Source organism: Periplaneta americana, chromosome 11 (assembly GCF_040183065.1).
Source record: "Periplaneta americana isolate PAMFEO1 chromosome 11, P.americana_PAMFEO1_priV1, whole genome shotgun sequence".
NCBI lineage: Eukaryota > Metazoa > Arthropoda > Insecta > Blattodea > Blattidae > Periplaneta > Periplaneta americana.
Genome location: NC_091127.1, coordinates 162797246 through 162817447, shown reverse-complemented (window position 1 = coordinate 162817447; position 20202 = coordinate 162797246). Strand labels below are relative to the sequence as shown.

The window sequence follows — 20202 nt, the reverse complement described above, 5'->3', positions numbered from 1 at the left end:
ACGTTAGAAATTCTATCCATAAAGTAATCGAAAGTTCAGGCAGTTTAATAAGTATAAATCTTAATCACTTAACATCGGACGCAACCGGCGGAGTTGGATATATGGGCATAGAAATTAAGAATTACGGTTCACCAACTAAAGAGAAAATAAACAAATTAAAACAGAATTCGGTAAGATAGACGATTTTATACGTGATTTACTTCGCCGAACAGTGTGTGAACAGTACGCGAAAGAGATATCGCCAACAGCAACACCGTCCTTAGCAACCTAAATAATGACATTATTCACAGCAGTGCTTAAAACTTTTCTAACTTACAGCAGTGAATTAAATGTTTTTAAATCACTCTACATGACAATCAACATATTAGCAATAGTAAAATGAACTTCTTCGCCAACAACACATTACAAAGAAAAGCTCTACAATTTAAAATTAAATTTACATACCAGTAATGAATAAAATATTGTATAGCACACTAGAGTAAACAGATTTTATGCGTTCGTGGAAATTATCACCCAAGGCGAAGCTGATAAAATCTAACTTTACTCTTTTGTACTATACATTCTATAACTATTCAATGATCACAGTTTCAGAAAATTTTACCGGCGCAACATTCTTAATTAAGTATAAAATTCTGGAACTTCAATAACATGAGAATTTAACACTTATTATAGAAGTCTGCATTTTTTTGTTTATTTAGGCAAAACATGTTAGTGAAAATATAAATATAAAGTGTTTTTAAAATAAGTTTGTTCATTTTTACACCAATTTTGTTTTAGTAATTACAAATTAAGGTATATTTACAAAGATAATATATTCTCACTGAAAATCGCGGTTTCACGGAACACAGTTTGAAAAACGTTCGTAAATCACAATGACTTCAAGAATTGGCAACTCGGCTAAGGGTTTATCCCTTGCGCGTGCCTGCAGTTAACTGGTGAAGGGGATGAGGGAAGGCCGTCATGTTTCCGAGCCAAGTATACCTCCACAGTTCACACAAACAGAGTTAAATTATTTTTCAAGAGAAATCGACTTTTCTAACACCAGCTTAGAACGTCTATTGTACGTTCGCTCGGAGAAAAACCAGGGGAAGAGGTGCAATAAGTGAGTAAGCTACCGTAGCTGTGGTGGTTGTTACACAACTCGATACGCGACTAAGGAAGCAGTGTTGCGACATCTATTGGAGTACGTCACTTAAACGTCCGACTTACTAAGGTACCTGGGGGTATTAAGGCCCAGCATGTTATAAGGCCCACTACCTAATTTTGCCATTAATTACACACTTTTGCAAAAAAGAGCAACAGCTCTTAAGACCTGTTTCTTCTTGCATTCGAGTGAGGTGTAAAGAAATTAGATTCTCGTTCTTGTTTGTAGCTGACTGGTGGCAACAAGTTATGTGTGATTATTTCTGCTTTATTCATAAAATTTTGCAAAATTTAAGTTGATATTTAATCGTTTTACTGTGTGTTATTATTGTCGGACCATCGGATCTATGCCCCTTCAGCGCTGTCGTCATTCTTGGAAAAGTTAACGTATCTACTCACCCCATTCCACCCGTTTCTCTCCCACTACGTCAAACAGCAGGCCACGAACCTTGCCAAATAGGGATATTGCCAAACTTCCGTCAAACAGTGTCATGTCTCTTGAATATTGCTTATAATACTGTAAAGTTAATTATTACTTATTCATAATTTAATTTAAGTAGGTCTAATGACGCTGATTGACTTATGCAAAATGCTATTACTTGCTTAATAATATTTCTTTCACCACTCCATGCTACAGTATTCATGTTGAGTTGACAACACTGGACTGCAAGTGCAAATAAACTGTCCCGCAAGAAGGCTCAAAATTGTGAGTAGTGGGGGAGAGAAAGAGAGAAATAGGAATACAGGGAGAGAAATGAATTGCCGAGGCCGAAAAGGAATTAAGGTTCAGTTCGCATATCTTACGGGGGCACAGATCCGATGGTAGGACTATAATATAATATTAAATGCACGTTATTGTGTAAACATTAAGAAGTTTGGGGCTACCGTGAAACTTTCGCTAATGAGCATATGGGCACTCCATAAATTAAAATTGGCGCGAAGTAACAGAGCAGGAAATAACGCCCATGAAATAAATACGTGGAAACGCCCACAAGTTCATAGAAGTCCCTGAACTATAAAGTTCAAACTCTGAAGCACAATAGGGCCTTATTACCCCCGGTTACCTTATCTATGTTTATTTTCACTACTAACATTTGTCGTTTTTGTTAGCCTATTATTATTATTATTATTATTATTATTATTATTATTAACCCGCCAGTTATGAAAAGTTACGTAACTGCACGGGTTGGGTCTCTCAGACTCATTTTCTAAAAATGAAAAAAAAAAAAAAAAGTATATTTATTTGAGTCATATAATAATATTTTTATTCTTTTATACAGTTAACATAATAAATTTGTTAATTTCACAAATTTCAGAATAATATAACCTTTAACAATTGAGTCATATAATATTTTTTTTTACCAATACAGCAGTTCACAATGTATGCTTTGTGGTTTTTCTTGCACTGCATTTAAAATGATACGTCGTATTATATTACGTCCGAAATCATCAAGTTTCTTGAATTTCGTAACTGTTTGTAATGCAGTCTGAGTTTTCTTTTTAGGAGCGTTATGCTCGGTTATATTGATAGAAATTATTTTCTTCACTAATGATCTTGAAACAGTTTTAGCAATTGGTGAATTACATTTGCCTTCTTCACTGAAAAATAGTTAAACATTTTTTATAATATGTGCAGCTTGCCCCTCTAATGAATAGGGATAGGATTTTAATGACCTATAAATCATGAAAAAATGTCCTAAAAACAATGCATTTATGAACTAAAAATCTTTCAAAAATGCCCTTAAAATGCCCTAAAAATTGATATTAGATAATTGACTTAGCAGAAATATTAATATTTAGATTAGTAATTAAATTAAATTCTAGTACCAACATTCAAGCTCATTTAATTTTACATAATTTTTCTAAGTAGTACACTTTAATTAATTATTTTACCTGATGTAGTTCCATATAGTCCACCACAAGGCCACTATCCGGAACTAGCAGGTATAGAGGAGTCTACATTGAAGGGGTGGTTGGACTAATCCATTACGTAGGGGTGTACTACGTTAAAATAACAATATTTGTGTAGAAAACGATTAAAATATTATACAAAATAATGAGTATTAATTGAAAAAAAAATATGTAGAGAAAATATCAAAGGAAGTAAATTTATTATTTTATTCGGTTATTTTACGACGCTGTATCAACATCTAGGTTATTTAGCGTCTGAATGATATGAAGGTGATAATGCTGGTGAAATGAGTCCGGGGTCCAGCACCGAAAGTTACCCAGCATTTGCTCGTATTGGGTTGAGGGAAAACCCCGGAAAAAACCTCAACCAGGTAACTTGCCCCGACCGGGATTCGAACCCGGGCCACCTGGTTTCGCGGCCAGACGCGCTGACCGTTACTCCACAGGTGTGGACTCAAAGGAAGTAAATAATATTTTACATTAATAATGGGGATTTAGGGCCAAAATTAAATGAATATACCCCAAAAATGACCGAATAAAACAAAAAAGCCCTTATGAGTTGTAAGAGGTAAAAAATGCAAAAAAAAATGCCCTAACAATATGTTTTAAAATACTTAGTTTATCACATAACATAGTAATACTAAAGGCTCATTCACAATGAAAATTAAACATAACGTAAGCGTTAACTTAAGAATATAAACGTTGAGGTAAAATCATGAAGTCATACCATCATTCACGATGGGAACATAAACATTACAGCAAACATACTTGGTAACCATGGAAACATAACAACGACGCCATTTCCTCATATTCTGTCGTATACTTCAGCGCTCCACGATTGTGTTCTGTTTGCAAATCACATAAGCATAAGCATGAAAGTTTGGAGTTCGCAAACTTTCATGTTAACGTCTTACGGTAATGTTTATGTCAATGCTTATGTGAATCATTGTGAATGATCCCATTTGGTAGCCTGGGCGCAAACTTCTGTGTTTATGTTACGGTTATGTTTAATTCTCATTGTAAATGGGTCTTAAAGCAGCTATGTTTCTGGTTTACTAGAAAAAAAAAGATGAAATTTCATCAAAATCCTAGCCCTAAGAATGATGTCTTCCAATAGAAGTACAAACATTACAATTATTGTCGTCATCACTATGTTGCGAACTCTCTCCCAACAGATGCCGATAGCTGCCATATATCTAACTCATTTTAATGTACACTAAGCAAACTAAACAGATGATGCAAACTATGTACACTCCAAGTCGTTACAAACCTGGCAACTATGTAATGTTTACCTCTGCGCGCAACGAAAGAAACAGCAGTAACTTGTGTGGCCTTCTGCATTCAGCGCCCACCCTCTGGTTTTTCTCCGAGCGAACATACAATAGCTTCGAGACTGAAGGAAAACACTTTTTAGTACTTGGGAATTCTGTTCCATTATTACAGGAATAGAGAAATAAACTTCTTATCCACCTTATCGTATGTTGATAAACTTTTCTACAACAGAACAGGTATGTTTACGATACGAATGTCGTGTACGAACTTCATGACTGTAGATATTTATTAGGTTGTTCCAACGTCATGATAGCAGAGATTTATAAGACAGTTCTAAGATAAGAAAGAGGGTTATTCTATTGTACTAGGGTAAATTACTACCTTTATTCTGTTGCGCATTTAATTAATAATTGTCGTGTCCCAGGCTGCAGTCCCAGGATCGACGGACTCTCTTCAGAAACGTAGGTTGTACGTAATCTTCGAAGTACCGGCGAAGACCCCAGATGTTGGAAGACGAGTTGAGTTGAAGAAATAAATCGAAGGATTACTGTGCTAGCTGACGTTTATTAACGGTTCTAATGATATCAGGCCGAAATGATAGCTGAAGCTTAGCCACAGAATTTAAGTCGATAAATGAGGACAGATACAAAGTTACAAAATGTTAGCGTCGACTAGTGCAGATTGCGCGTCAGAAAATACAGAATACGCAAGTGAGCGAAGAAACACAGAATTCGCAAGTGAGCGAGAAAATACAGAGTTCGCAAGTGAGCGAAGGAACACAACATTCGCAAGTGAGCGAATAAATACAGAGTTCGCAAGTGAGCGAAGGAACACAGAATTCGCAAGTGAGCGAATAAATACAGAGTTCGCAAGTGAGCGAAGGAACACAGCATTCGCAAGTGAGCGAATAAATACAGAGTTCGCAAGTGAGCGAAGGAACACAGAATTCGCAAGTGAGCGAATAAATACAGAGTTCGCAAGTGAGCGAAGGAACACAGCATTCGCAAGTGAGCGAATAAATACAGAGTTCGCAAGTGAGCGAAGGAACACAGCATTCGCAAGTGAGCGAATAAATACAGAGTTCGCAAGTGAGCGAAGGAACACAGCATTCGCAAGTGAGCGAATAAATACAGAGTTCGCAAGTGAGCGAAGGAACACAGCATTCGCAAGTGAGCGAATAAATACAGAGTTCGCAAGTGAGCGAAGGAACACAGCATTCGCAAGTGAGCGAATAAATACAGAGTTCGCAAGTGAGCGAAGGAACACAGCATTCGCAAGTGAGCGAATAAATACAGAGTTCGCAAGTGAGCGAAGGAACACAGAATTCGCAAGTGAGCGATAAAATACACAGTTCGCAAGTGAAGGAAGAAACACAGAATTCGCAAGTGAGCGATAAAATACACAGTTCGCAAGTGAGGGAAGAAACACAGAATTCGCAAGTGAGCGAGAAAATACACAGTTCGCAAGTGAGCGAAGGAACACAGAATTCGCAAGTGAGCGAAAAAATACACAGTTCGCAAGTGAGCGAAGGAACACAGAATTCGCAAGTGGGCGATAAAATACACAGTTCGGAAGTGAGCGAAGGAACACAGAATTCGCAAGTGGGCGATAAAATACACAGTTCGCAACTGAGCGAAGGAACACAGAATTCGCAAGTGAGCGAGAAAATACAGTTCGCAAGTGAGCGAAGGAACACAGAATTCGCAAGTGGGCGATAAAATACACAATTCTCAAGTGAGCGAAGGAACACAGAATTCGCAAGTGGGCGATAAAATACACAGTTCTCAAGTGAGCGAAGAAACACAGAATTCGCAAGTGGGCGATAAAATACACAGTTCTCAAGTGAGCGAAGGAACACAGAATTCGCAAGTGAGCGATAAAATACACAATTCTCAAGTGAGCGAAGGAACACAGAATTCGCAAGTGGGCGATAAAATACACAGTTCTCAAGTGAGCGAAGGAACACAGAATTCGCAAGTGGGCGATAAAATACACAGTTCTCAAGTGAGCGAAGGAACACAGAATTCGCAAGTTGGCGATAAAATACACAATTCTCAAGTGAGCGAAGGAACACAGAATTCGCAAGTGGGCGATAAAATACACAGTTCTCAAGTGAGCGAAGGAACACAGAATTCGCAAGTGAGCGATAAAATACACAATTCTCAAGTGAGCGAAGGAACACAGAATTCGCAAGTGAGCGATAAAATACACAATTCTCAAGTGAGCGAAGGAACACAGAATTCGCAAGTGGGCGATAAAATACACAGTTCTCAAGTGAGCGAAGGAACACAGAATTCGCAAGTGGGCGATAAAATACACAATTCTCAAGTGAGCGAAGGAACACAGAATTCGCAAGTGGGCGATAAAATACACAATTCTCAAGTGAGCGAAGGAACACAGAATTCGCAAGTGAGTGATAAAATACACAATTCCCAAGTGAGCGAAGGAACACAGAATTCGCAAGTGGGCGATAAAATACACAGTTCTCAAGTGAGCGAAGGAACACAGAATTCGCAAGTTGGCGATAAAATACACAATTCTCAAGTGAGCGAAGGAACACAGAATTCGCAAGTGGGCGATAAAATACACAGTTCTCAAGTGAGCGAAGGAACACAGAATTCGCAAGTGAGCGATAAAATACACAATTCTCAAGTGAGCGAAGGAACACAGAATTCGCAAGTGAGCGATAAAATACACAATTCTCAAGTGAGCGAAGGAACACAAAATTCGCAAGTGGGCGATAAAATACACAGTTCTCAAGTGAGCGAAGGAACACAGAATTCGCAAGTGAGCGATAAAATACACAATTCTCAAGTGAGCGAAGGAACACAGAATTCGCAAGTGGGCGATAAAATACACAGTTCTCAAGTGAGCGAAGGAACACAGAATTCGCAAGTGGGCGATAAAATACACAATTCTCAAGTGAGCGAAGGAACACAGAATTCGCAAGTGGGCGATAAAATACACAATTCTCAAGTGAGCGAAGGAACACAGAATTCGCGAGTGATAAAATACACAATTCTCAAGTGAGCGAAGGAACACAGAATTCGCAAGTGGGCGATAAAATACACAATTCTCAAGTGAGCGAAGGAACACAGAATTCGCAAGTGGGCGATAAAATACACAATTCTCAAGTGAGCGAAGGAACACAGAATTCGCAAGTGAGCGATAAAATACACAATTCTCAAGTGAGCGAAGGAACACAGAATTCGCAAGTGGGCGATAAAATACACAGTTCTCAAGTGAGCGAAGGAACACAGAATTCGCAAGTGGGCGATAAAATACACAGTTCTCAAGTGAGCGAAGGAACACAGAATTCGCAAGTTGGCGATAAAATACACAATTCTCAAGTGAGCGAAGGAACACAGAATTCGCAAGTGGGCGATAAAATACACAGTTCTCAAGTGAGCGAAGGAACACAGAATTCGCAAGTGAGCGATAAAATACACAATTCTCAAGTGAGCGAAGGAACACAGAATTCGCAAGTGAGCGATAAAATACACAATTCTCAAGTGAGCGAAGGAACACAGAATTCGCAAGTGGGCGATAAAATACACAGTTCTCAAGTGAGCGAAGGAACACAGAATTCGCAAGTGAGCGATAAAATACACAATTCTCAAGTGAGCGAAGGAACACAGAATTCGCAAGTGGGCGATAAAATACACAGTTCTCAAGTGAGCGAAGGAACACAGAATTCGCAAGTGGGCGATAAAATACACAGTTCGCAAGTGAGCGAAGGAACACAGAATTCGCAAGTGAGCGATAAAATACACAGTTCGCAAGTGAGCGAAGAAACACAGAATTCGCAAGTGAGCGAGAAAATACACAGTTCGCAAGTGAGCGAAGGAACACAGAATTCGCAAGTGAGCGAGAAAATACACAGTTCGCAAGTGAGCGAAGGAACACAGAATTCGCAAGTGAGCGAGAAAATACACAGCTCGCAAGTGAGCGAAGGAACACAGAATTCGCATGTGGGCGATAAAATACACAGTTCGCAAGTGAGCGAAGGAACACAGAATTCGCAAGTGAGCGAGAAAATACACAGTTCGCAAGTGAGCGAGAAAATACACAGTTCGCAAGTGAGCGTGAAAATACACAGTTCGCAAGTGAGCGAAGGAACACAGAATTCGCAAGTGAGCGATAAAATTCACAGTTCGCAAGTGAGCGAAGGAACACAGAATTCGCAAGTGAGCGAGAAAATACACAGTTCGCAAGTGAGCGAAGGAACACAGAATTCGCAAGTGAGCGAGAAAATACACAGTTCGCAAGTGAGGGAAGAAACACAGAATTCGCAAGTGAGCGATATAATACACAGTTCGCAAGTGAGCGAAGAAGCACAGAATTCGCAAGTGAGTGATAAAATACACAGTTCGCAAGTGAGCGAAGGAACACAGAATTCGCAAGTGAGCGATAAAATACACAGTTCGCAAGTGAGCGATAAAATACACAGTTCGCAAGTGAGCGAAGGAACACAGAATTCGCAAGTGAGCGATAAAATACACAGTTCGCAAGTGAGCGATAAAATACACAGTTCGCAAGTGAGCGAAGGAACACAGAATTCGCAAGTGAGGGATGGGTCCGGGCGAATCAAAGCTTGTATAGAGAGTAACAGTTATTAAGAGGTGACACCTGCGGTGCAAGCCTCCCTCACGCGTTGAGTTATGTGACATGGGCCATGTTGCCTCCAAGACATAAGAATCGTGAACAACAATTAGGGCATACAAATCCCGATAAGTTATGACTAGCCCAGCCCGTCTGTGAGCTGTGAGGTAGCTGGAATTACCATTTAAGTTACTTTCAAAGCCTTTTCGAAGTTTCTGTACAAAAGCTGAAATACTTTTCAAAACATGTAATGCTTCTTAGAATTGTCTCTCGTAGTCTTCCATTCGTCTTCATAAAAGTCTGTCACACTAAAACGATATTTCACTTGAAATGTTCCAAACTCAGAATAACGTCAAATATATTATCCTAGAACAGGCCTGCACAAGGTTTGCGCTCTCCGAGCCGGCTCACAGCTCATGAGCGGAATGCAGATATTAGCTGCGCTCTGTATAAGGGTGGAGTGGAAGAAGGGGTGATCTCGTACAAAATATACACAAAAAGAAAGTACTATTACGAGTGCTTATGAAATGAATTCCCGTTCAGTGTTTGCAAAACTATCTTGGACTATTATTAATTAATAAAGAAATATTTATTTTACAGAAATAATAGAAATTCTATAGCTACTTAAATGTACAATATCATGTTGTTATATTTTTATTTAAAAAACGAGGTTTTATGCTGTTGGCAGCTGAAAGGAACAGTAGCCCTGCTGATCGCAATGAATCATCAGTAACAGATGCCTTTATTAAAGTTGATTATAGAAAACAGTTGCTCACAAACATAAATATTGAGCCAAACATAGCAATCATTTTCACAGCCAGCCTGTGTAGTCGTGGATATTATTGCTAATGTTTAGTCTTGTAAAACTCAACCAGGCTAGTAGTATTATTCAAACGATCTTTAGCCCTTAGGTCACATTGAAGATCAATAAGTTCGAGCTGTAAATCGTTAAATGTTAAATGTTATGTTCCGTCTTTTAGATTCCTCCATACTGTACTGTAGCAGTAGGTAAGCAACCTGAAACAGTTACTGAGAATAGGCATACACACTGCACTCCACTAGATAACTGAGTGGTCATTTCCCTCTCCTCTACCTATAGCAAGTCTATGTCATTCTGACGTATCTTTCTCTCCGTTTAGGCGAGCGGAAAACACCGCTCTCCCGCTCTGAAGGAGCGCGCGCGCTCGTTGAGCGCTGTTTGTGCAGGCCAGTCCTAGAACATAGGACCAGTGACATTTAATGTAAAAAGGAAAACAACTATTCTAAACATTAGACACTGAGGTCACTTTCTGAGGTATTCACTACATAGTTAAAATAATTTTGAAAAAAGAACTTTAGTCCAAAAAAATGCATATTTCATAAATTAAGCACATGGTGAGCGTATTGTATCGATCATCTACTGAACTAGTTGTTAGCGGAAAAAATCACCATAGGCCATGTTATAGGAGTGAAAATTTTCAGTGGTTTTCATAATATCATAATCCAAAGAGTTTTTTTTTTGTGAAAACAGTCACTGTCCAGCCAGGGCGATAGTAGCATTTACAAATATCCCATTCGTACCAACTTGAAACATTTATTATTTTTATTTAGTGGGTTATTTTACGACGCTGTATCAACATCTCAGGTTATTTAGTGTCTGAATGAAATGAAAGTGATAATGCCGGTGGAATGAGCACCGAGTTACCCAGCATTTCTTCATATTGGTTTGAGGGAAAACTCCGAAGAAACCTCAACCAGATAATTTGCCTCGTCCAGAATTCGAATCCGGGCCACCTGGTTTCGCGGTCAGACAATTTTAAACTGTAGTAGATTGGCAGAAATTGCTTCTTACGTACGCGGCAAAAGTCACCTCAGAGAAAAATACTTTGGCACGTGAATTGCTGTATTAGTTATGGAGTCATCTTTAGGTGCAGAAGTAACCCCATGGAAGAAACGTAAGCAACGAAAGGAGAAGAAATAGGATATAATAAAGAAAAGAAGATTAAAGGAGAGGCACATTTCAGCCACAACAGACTCCTTTTTCTTAAAAACAACCATTGTCCACAGTTACCTGCATTTACACATGTATTTCCATGACACAATTTAAGTTATAAATGTACTTCCGTTTTCCCAAGTTTCTACAACACCATAAGAAATAGTATGATGAATTTCATACTTGAAGTGTCAACAACACCCATTCCAGATAGTTTTTTTTCTCCTGAAATGTTATGTTTTTTTTTTTTTGACTATGCTTTTTTTTAAAAACACCTTCAATTGAAAGATGCATGGACACTGGACGCTCATTTTCGTTATCAGGTGAACAAAAGAGATTTTGAAAAAGAGCCCAATTATTGAAGCCGAGAACTGCGTGTAGTAACTAAAGGCTGGATCATAATAAACCGGGAACGGAAACGACGAGAACGAGAACGGAAATATTGTTAAAATAAATGCATTTAAATGTGAGCATTCACAATTGAGAAGCTTGCCGGAGCCCGGGAACGGGAACGTGAAAATTAATTATGAATGCTCACATTTAAATAGGCCTACATTTATTTTAACAATATTTCCGTTCTCATTGTCGTTTCTGTTCCCGGTTTATTGTAAACCAGCCTTAAGGGGAGAGGATGGTATTTTTTGGTGAAAAATGAGTACATTTTCAAAAAAAAAAAAAAGAATTCTTTAAAATACCCTGAGATATGTGTGGAATGCGTAGCATAACATTTTGTGGGTATTTGTGCCTTATCGGATGTTGAGTCGCCATTTTTAAACTTCCTGCGTTATGGATTTTTAAATCACTCGTTCACATTTATTGTTGTTTCCGGTAAATTAAATTTTCAAAAAATTGTTTTTTTCTTTAAATAGCCTTTGATATGTGTGGAATGCATTGCATAACATTTTGTGGGTATTTGTGACCTTATCGGATGTTGAGACGTCATTTTTAAACTTCCTGCGTTTTGGATTTTTAAATCACACGCCCGCTTTTATCGGTTTCCAGTAACTTCTTTTTTTTTTTTTTTTTTTTTTTTTTTGCTACATTGCCAGACAAAAATTGATATAATTTCTGATCTATTAAAGATACATGCATGAAATTTAGAATACACATTTTTTAGACTATTAGGAAACTTTTCTCTGTAACAGAATTTTGTTACTTGATTTCATTTTAAAAATACGTCCGTTTGTTTGCAACAAAGGAAATCAGAAAATTGTTATTAAATTTTAATTGTTTATTTTACAAACGTAGGGATTAATATCAAAATTCTGTTACAGACAGTTTGTAGAACATGCTTTTGAAAATACATTGCAAAAAACAGTTTAAATCTATCTTTTAAAACGGTTTAGATATATCGGTTTTAGTATATTCTTTTTTAATTTGGGGCCCCCAAATAATTTTTTTATTTCAAAATATTTTTATTTGGTTGAGTTGCCACAGCTATGAGCTCTCCAGAAACAAAAAATTAATATTTTACACCAAATAGGAAAAAAGTTTTAAAAAATACCATCCTCTCCCCTTAACTCGCATCTCCATATCCGGCTCCAGTATTCCTGTATAGTCGCAGCTTCGCTCACTTTGCGGCTGACATGTGAGTACTGTTATTGCAAGTTATCTTGAACCTTCTGAGCGCGGTCAGAGGGGCAGAGGGAAGGAAGCGCGTAACGCGGGTGGAGCCAACTGAGTTGTTTGCGCATGCTCCGCAGCATAATCTCTTGTCAAAAAACATAGGGCTATTTCCTTCACTGCGTACCAGTAGTGTTACCATGGAGCAGCAACCACAAGGTAGTTATTATGGTGAAAACACACCACCGCGGAGAAAAAGTAACGCTGTTATCCACAGCGGAGAAAGAGAAATTATCGCAAATATAATAAAATTAAGCGTTCCGAGGAGGAAAAATTAAACATATATTTGCTGGAACCTCTTGCTAAGGAATATGAGAGAGCAGCTAAATACTCTGGCAAAAGTATTAGTTCCGTGAAGAGAATTAAAAATAATATTGAATTACAACCGAACGAACCTCACACTACTCCGGGAAAGAATAGGTATGTAATGTTTAAAAATTATTGCTATAATAGTTATGTACAATAGTGTGTGTACTAAGAGCGACATAATGAATTACTGTTGCAAGTTATTATTTTCTTATAGTTCTACTAAACATATTATTTCATTCCAGAATTAGACTTGTGTAAAGTTGATCAACATGTTATTCGGGATACAATCGAAGAATTCTATCGTGTTCAGAAAGTAGTACCTACGATTAAGAAGATAATTCCGAATGGATGATGCCATTGACGAAATAATTAATTTTGAAACAAGCGATGATGGCAGCAATGATAGGGATATGGATTGTGTATAATTGTAAATTAATGTAAATTCAAATAATAAGCCTATAAAATATTATTATAGGAATATGCATATATTAGCTGAAGGTGTAAGTCATGCAGGCCTATATAATGTATAGAAGTAGCTGTAGTAACTCCTCCATTGCCGGTCCCCTGCCGGATGGGAGAGGAGTGTACACACGATTATATTTAAATACTTACTCATTACAGGTTAATTAAAGCTTGCTACGAAACTATGTTCTCCTCTCAAAACCGGAGTATCGAGAGAAGATGATGTTTGTATTGAACCAAGTTCTTTTACAGTAGAGAGCCGTAAGGTAAAAGAACCAACGTTTTTTGAAAAGAGACACGTTACCCGAGGGAGGGGCATCCTTGCCGTGTCGTTACGTTGATGAGTACATGCCGTACCGAGCAGTTCCAAAGACAGACTTAGGAGATGTAAGGTTCAAGATAACTTGCAATGACAGTAGGAATACCCTCGCCTCCTGAGATAAACTATTCTGAGGAGACTGTTGCAGACGGGCAGGACAACTTCCGCCGCGTTTGTGGAACCTGATATGGGATGCTTGCTGGTCTCGTTCAACAAAAACCTACTCTTCCTAACTTCTCACTACAGTCTCTCGCTCTTCTGGGAGACTTGCGCACACCGTATTCTCTCGACAATACACTATGCGTGGCAAAGTGCAAAGTTGGGTTCGATATCTACGTTTTCACTAAAACACACGTAGAGGCAACATGTGGTTGCCAAAGTCCACGAAATTGTGATTGTATAAATCATAAAATGCTGCTAGATAAATTAGATTATTATAGAATTAAAGGTGTTGCACACCAATGGTTTCACTCATATCTCATAGATAGGAAACAAAGTTGAAATCAATACAACTATGAAATCTGCATCGACTTGGGAAATAACTATTAATAATGGAATTCCTCAAGGATCAATATTAGGTCCCCTACTTTTTCTATGTTTATAAATGATCTTGCTCTCGTAACAAAAGATGTAGGTCATCCCATATTATTTGCAGATGACACAAGTATAGTAATTACAGTCAATAACTCCAACACATTCCAATCTTCAACAGAGGAAATTCTCTTCAAAATATGTGACTGGTTCTCAGTCAATAAATTAGTATTAAATTGTAACAAAACTAACATAATTCAATTTAAATCCTGTCCAAATTCAAACTCGCAAATTTCTATCGCGATAATTAACAATAGATCCCTATCAGAAACAACAACGACCAAATTTCTTGTATTAAAATTCGATAATGTGTTAAATTGGAAAAATCATATTAAAGAAATTACCCCCAAACTAAATTCAGCTTGTTTTGCTATTATATCTATGCAATAGATAGTAAATATCAATAACCTAAAAACAATATACTTTGCATACTTCCACTCGGTAATGAGTTTTGGAATAATATTCTGGGGAAATTCCACAGATAACAATATATTTCTATTACAAAAAAGGGTAATTAGAATAATAGTAGGTGCCAAATCTAGGGAATTGTGTAGGACTATTTTCAAAAAACTACAAATAATGCCCATGGCTTGTCAGTAGCCTATATCTTTTCATTAATAATCTTCCTCGTATGTAATCGTCAAAACTTTGTAACTAATTCAACAGTTCATAGCATAAATATACGTCAAAAAATGACTTTCATATTCCATCGGCAAGTCTATCATGCTATCAAAAAGGAGTGCGTTATATGGCAGTAAAAATTTTTAATAGCCTCCCTATCGATATAAAAAATGAAACTCAAAACATAAGATTATTTAGGGCCAAATTAAAGAAGTACCTAATTTCTCACGCCTTCTATTCTGTAAGTGAATTCATGACATTCAATAACACTACATGAAATTGATACTAAAACTTTGTGTTGTACTAGTAGACTATATTGTAAATCTCATCTGTATATATTTCATCTAGACTGTGACTATAAATTAAGACTTTATAATAGTATTAAGTTTTTTTTACTTGTTCCATATTCTAGCTGTAAAGCAATGTATAAATACCATGGAACGTTAATAAATACTATACAATACAATACAATACGAACAATACAATACAATACAACGTAACAGAAATGCAACTCGCACACTCTACGGCAGAGACAGGGGTCGAGAGCAGGGCTATATGTTCTAGATATGGTCTCAGGTAGCTAATTCTGTGAATGACTGAAAAAAAAAAATATAATATTCTTCTACTTATTAGTAGACCTCGGATTTTTAGGCACTTAAAAGCTAACTTCTTTCAGGCATCTAAAATAGGCCCTGAATTTATCAAGATAGGCACTAAAAACATATAGGTAGGCACCTAAAAACACAATTTCAAGCAGTTAAAAATATTATTTTATGCAGAAAATGTAATTTCTATCTACACATATTAGAGTATTAATCATTACGGTATACAGTGACAAAAACAGTAAATAAATATTGCGGTTTGAAACTTTATTTTTGTTAAGTCTTAAATTATGAATACCGGTACGTAATTTTTAATGAATTCATCGGCCTCATTGCTCTAAGGCTGCTAATTCACAAGTGCTCATATTACAATTAAATTAATTTAAGTTACCAATGAATTTACAATCAACACATTATTCATAATTGGCATTGCAATACATAACAATGTTTTTCTCTAATTTTCTATTGTGAAACTTTGTCTTTTCTTAGACAGAACCATTTTATAAGCGAAATAATTCTTCCCAGTGACACCGAAGCAATGAATGCATATTTAAACCTAGCAATATTTGCCATGTTGATTTCTTTAGGGGCCGCGGCAAGAACGTGACTCGCGAGACATTGTGGCTCGCAGTGATAGCTGTGCATTTCGCTTGCTTATGAGAACCACCGCCAACCCCCACCCTCTCACTCACTGGAGTCAAACTCCGTTCCATTTCAATTCGTCTCTGATCTGCGAGTGGCATATGTCTCTCTCGAAACCAAGTACGAAAGTTCCAAGTAGGAACTTTTGCTGTCAATATGATGAGAATATTAAATGTATGATTTGTTCACAAGTATTACGAGGAAAACGGTTGTATAACATAAAACGGCATTATACTACATGTTACTGATGAAACATTAAAAGGTTAAGTGTTCTCATCATCATCATCATCATCATCATCATCATCATCATCATCATCATCATCGTCATCGTCATCGTCATCGTCATCGTCATCTCTGTACGTCGACCCTTTTTCAGCAGATGTACGAATAATGCGGTTAGCTCTTCAATTTGAACTCACTGATTTACTATGTGATGTGAAATGAAAGCTAGATGTAAGGACTTGACAAATGTTGAACTTTCAAATCTTTGCCAAAAAATAAATATCCGAAGCTTCGTTCTTTCGCTTACTCTGTTGAAGCCATGTTCGCTACAACTTACGTTTGTGAAAAATTATTTTCAACAATGAAAATGGTAAAAACCTAATTTAGATTGTAACTGATAGACAAATACCTTCGTGATCAACTACGACTGGCAGTAAGTGACATAATTCCTGATTTTGAAACTCTGTCGCAGAGACATTCTGAAGACAGTTAATTTTAGGTTGTGATATTGTTCATTTATTGTTCATTTCTTTATTCGTTACACGCACTAAACATTAATTTGTAGCCTTGTACTGTATAAAATTACATTTAAGTGCTTGACGTAAGGAAAATGAAAATCCGTTAATAAGTCAGACAGTTGCTTCACTTCCCCTTCGGGTGTCCGCCTCCCTCCATAGGTGCTATGCACGTTTCAGGTTACACAGTGGCTCGGCGCACGATTACATTTTCGCCACGGCTGCTTTAGGGAGTACTACATCCTCCCGATTCATCACATTCCTGCTATCTGCTAAAGTGCTCAACAAAAGCAGACATCTTCTTGGAATTTATTTATTCCTACAACCAAACTATTAAAGGATATATCAAACGCATCCCATGACATTCAAAACTTTCTCTTTCAATGCTACACGAAAATTAAAAAATATATAAAAGCTCAAAACCCTTAAAAAATAGGTCTCAGTGGGCAAAATAGGCATTTTAGGTAGCATAAAACCGCTTTAAAACGTTTATATTTTATATAAAATGTGAAGATATTTAACTAGTTTTAGTTTATCTCTACAGAAAAAAATAAGGCATTTAACCTAAAATCCGAGATCTACTTATAAGCTACTGTACATACAGGGTGAATACTAAACGCTGTCTTCCAAGACCGGGACGTGATAGAGGATATTGTGGTGATGAAATTCGAGATAAAAACCGTCATTGTTAGAGTCCTGCAAAACCGGTTACGAAAGATAGAACAGACAGATTGCTACTGAACGCCTGGCGCTATAGACAGTATGCTAAGCTCTTCTGTCTCGTGGAGTGGTCCAATGTTCGGTTTAACGAATGTCCGAGTCTCACTCAGTTGGACGGCTCTGGATCATGAAAGACAGATAATATTGAGTCATCCAGGATAAAACATAGAGCGGTAGGGGAATAAGTAATTTTATGCTAAAAATTGAGGCCTATTATAACTGAAGTAAAATTTAATTTAATCTGTTACTCAAATACGCTAGAAGTAATGTTTTTAATTAGTAACTGTGCAAAACTAAGAATAGAATATAATAGGTCTAATAGAAATCGGAGCTGCATATTTAACTCTCGCCTCTGACCAAAGGCAGAAGTCCATTTATTGTACACGTACAATACAAATTGCCTACACACAGATAATAAATCTGCATTTCACTATCTCTAGGCCTATTTGCTAGTCTGGGAACCAGTTTCAGTTAAATATTGCTTGTAATGGTTAGAAATGTTCTTTTAAATATAACCTTTTGTGTTTACTGTGAGTCAGAGTGTGAATGGTTAATTAATAATTTCATTAATAACAGTCAAATTCATATCTGCATCATTACAATATTCATTAATTTCATTGTGGAGGTTCCAGTCCTACACACATCAACAAAAGTTTTGCATCACCCCTATATTTCGTGTCGATGTGTTGCTATTGTGATCGTTCCTGTGCAGATCGGAAAGCCTTCCCTTCAGTTGTTTGTAAACATACCCATAAAGTCCTACTTACATGGCACACTCTAATGGGATGCAGCATTTCTGTCATTCAGTGTTGCCAGATTTGGGAAAATTTCTTCAACTTAGGAAATTTCTGTAAGGAAGAGAGAAATTTTGAGGATTTGAAGAAAATGGTACACTTGAGAGGAATTTTTGGCTGTTATTTGAATCTACGGAAGAAATGTGTAATAAAAAATTGAAGACTATAGTCTATATTTTCTATCTCTGATACAAACGTATTTTAATACCCATACTTTGAATTATATTTCAATTAAAATACGTTACTTACGAGTTCTGAATTTTTTTCCTATTCCCCACTACTTGTCTTCCTGTCTATCCGGTTGTTGAGCTTCGTATTTCACTGGCCAATCAGAATGTTAGTTACCGACAAATTAGAATACGAGCATTATAGATAATGACTGATAATGAGTTTGTGACTATATGCGCTTGTTTCAAATACTGAAGAAATTTAGAATATGTTGCAATATTTAATGTTTATTTTTTTTTTAGTTGGTTATTTAACGACGCTGTATCAACTACTAGGTTATTTAGCGTCGATGAGATTGGTGATAGCGAGATGATATTTGGCGAGATGAGGCCGAGGATTCGCCATAGATTACCTTGCATTCACATTACGGTTGGAGAAAACCTCGGAAAAAACCCAACCAGGTAATCAGCCCAAGCGGGTATCGAACCCGCGCCCGAACGCAACTTCAGACCGGCAGGCAAACGCCTTAACCGACTGAGCCACGCCGGTGGCTTTAATGTTTATTAATCAGCTAATTTTAAAAGAGTTTATGACTATGATTTCAGTTTGTATTGCTGAAGAAATTTAGAATATATTGCAATATTTAATGTTCATTAATCAGCTAATTTTAAAATAGTTTATGACTGTATGTATTTCAGTTTGTATTACTGAAGAAATTTAGAATATATTCCAATTTAATATTTATTGTCTAGCTAATTTTAACAAAATTTAATCAAATATCCACATACACTATGAGGTAAATGAGAAAAAATGAAAATTGAAATTTTGACATATGTCGATTGCAAAAGTGCCAGAGCTTTCAAAAAAAAAAAAAAAAAAAAAAAAAAAAAAAAACTAACCTCAGATCTGAAATCAGCATCCACAAATTAGTTAATAACAGCTGTAAGTCTATTTATTTATTTATTTATTTATTGTCACCTCTCCAATACCAATTAATAGTATTTATTTCTCTTTTTAATTACTTACACAAATCTGTTACCCATTTCCAACTTACTGGTACTAACGGTTAATCATTATCTGCTTTGATATAGAAGAAAGCAAATTTATTCACATAGTAGGACGCTTATGTTTAAAATAAGTCAACACAATATGATACCGGTAGAATTTGTATGTCCATTATAGGCCACTTATTTTGACGAATAAAAGGGCTATTCCATATGAAATCGATCAGTAAAAAACCTCGCATTTTTTATACTCTAATTTTTTCCCTATTTATACGAGGTGCTAAGGAGAGTGCATTTTCAAAAATATACTAACGAAAGCCAAACGGTTTTCGTACTATTGAGCGACAAATGTACCGTATTTTATAAAAACAAGCCTCTTTCAGCGCTCAGAACTCTGGAACCATTTACTGCAGAACATTGAACGAGAGCTCATTTTGAAGCTGACATTTGGTAGGTTATGTTAAGAAGTAATCCTTATTTTTATTGTATACAGAAAGACAGATAATCTGATTTTACTTACTTTTAGGCTTTTTGCCAATTTGTAAAAATGTAAAAAAAATATTGAGAGAAAGCCTTGCATTATTAAGAGGGATTCGGCATTGTTTGCTTAGTGGTACGGCAATAAGTTTCGAGGGTATTAAATAGATTTTCACACGCCTAGACTTGAAAGGCGCAGTACCGCACGCACTGGTCGAGAGCTGAAGATAAGC

At 36.8% G+C, this 20202-nt stretch overlaps 1 protein-coding gene across 3 annotated transcripts in view; it reads right to left on the bottom strand.

Moving 5' to 3' along the window:
* The window catches only part of CROT (Carnitine O-octanoyltransferase), a 99750-nt gene that overhangs the window by 70767 nt on the left and 8781 nt on the right, over positions 1 to 20202 (bottom strand). Inside the window, exon 1 of one of the 3 annotated variants that reach the window (XM_069840377.1) lies at positions 4708 to 4832. The exons of the other annotated variants lie outside the window; for them this stretch is intronic. The gene's annotated coding sequence lies outside the window, so the exon portion shown is untranslated. Of the gene's footprint in view, positions 1 to 4707; positions 4833 to 20202 lie in introns of those variants that run through there. 3 annotated transcript variants of the gene reach the window in all.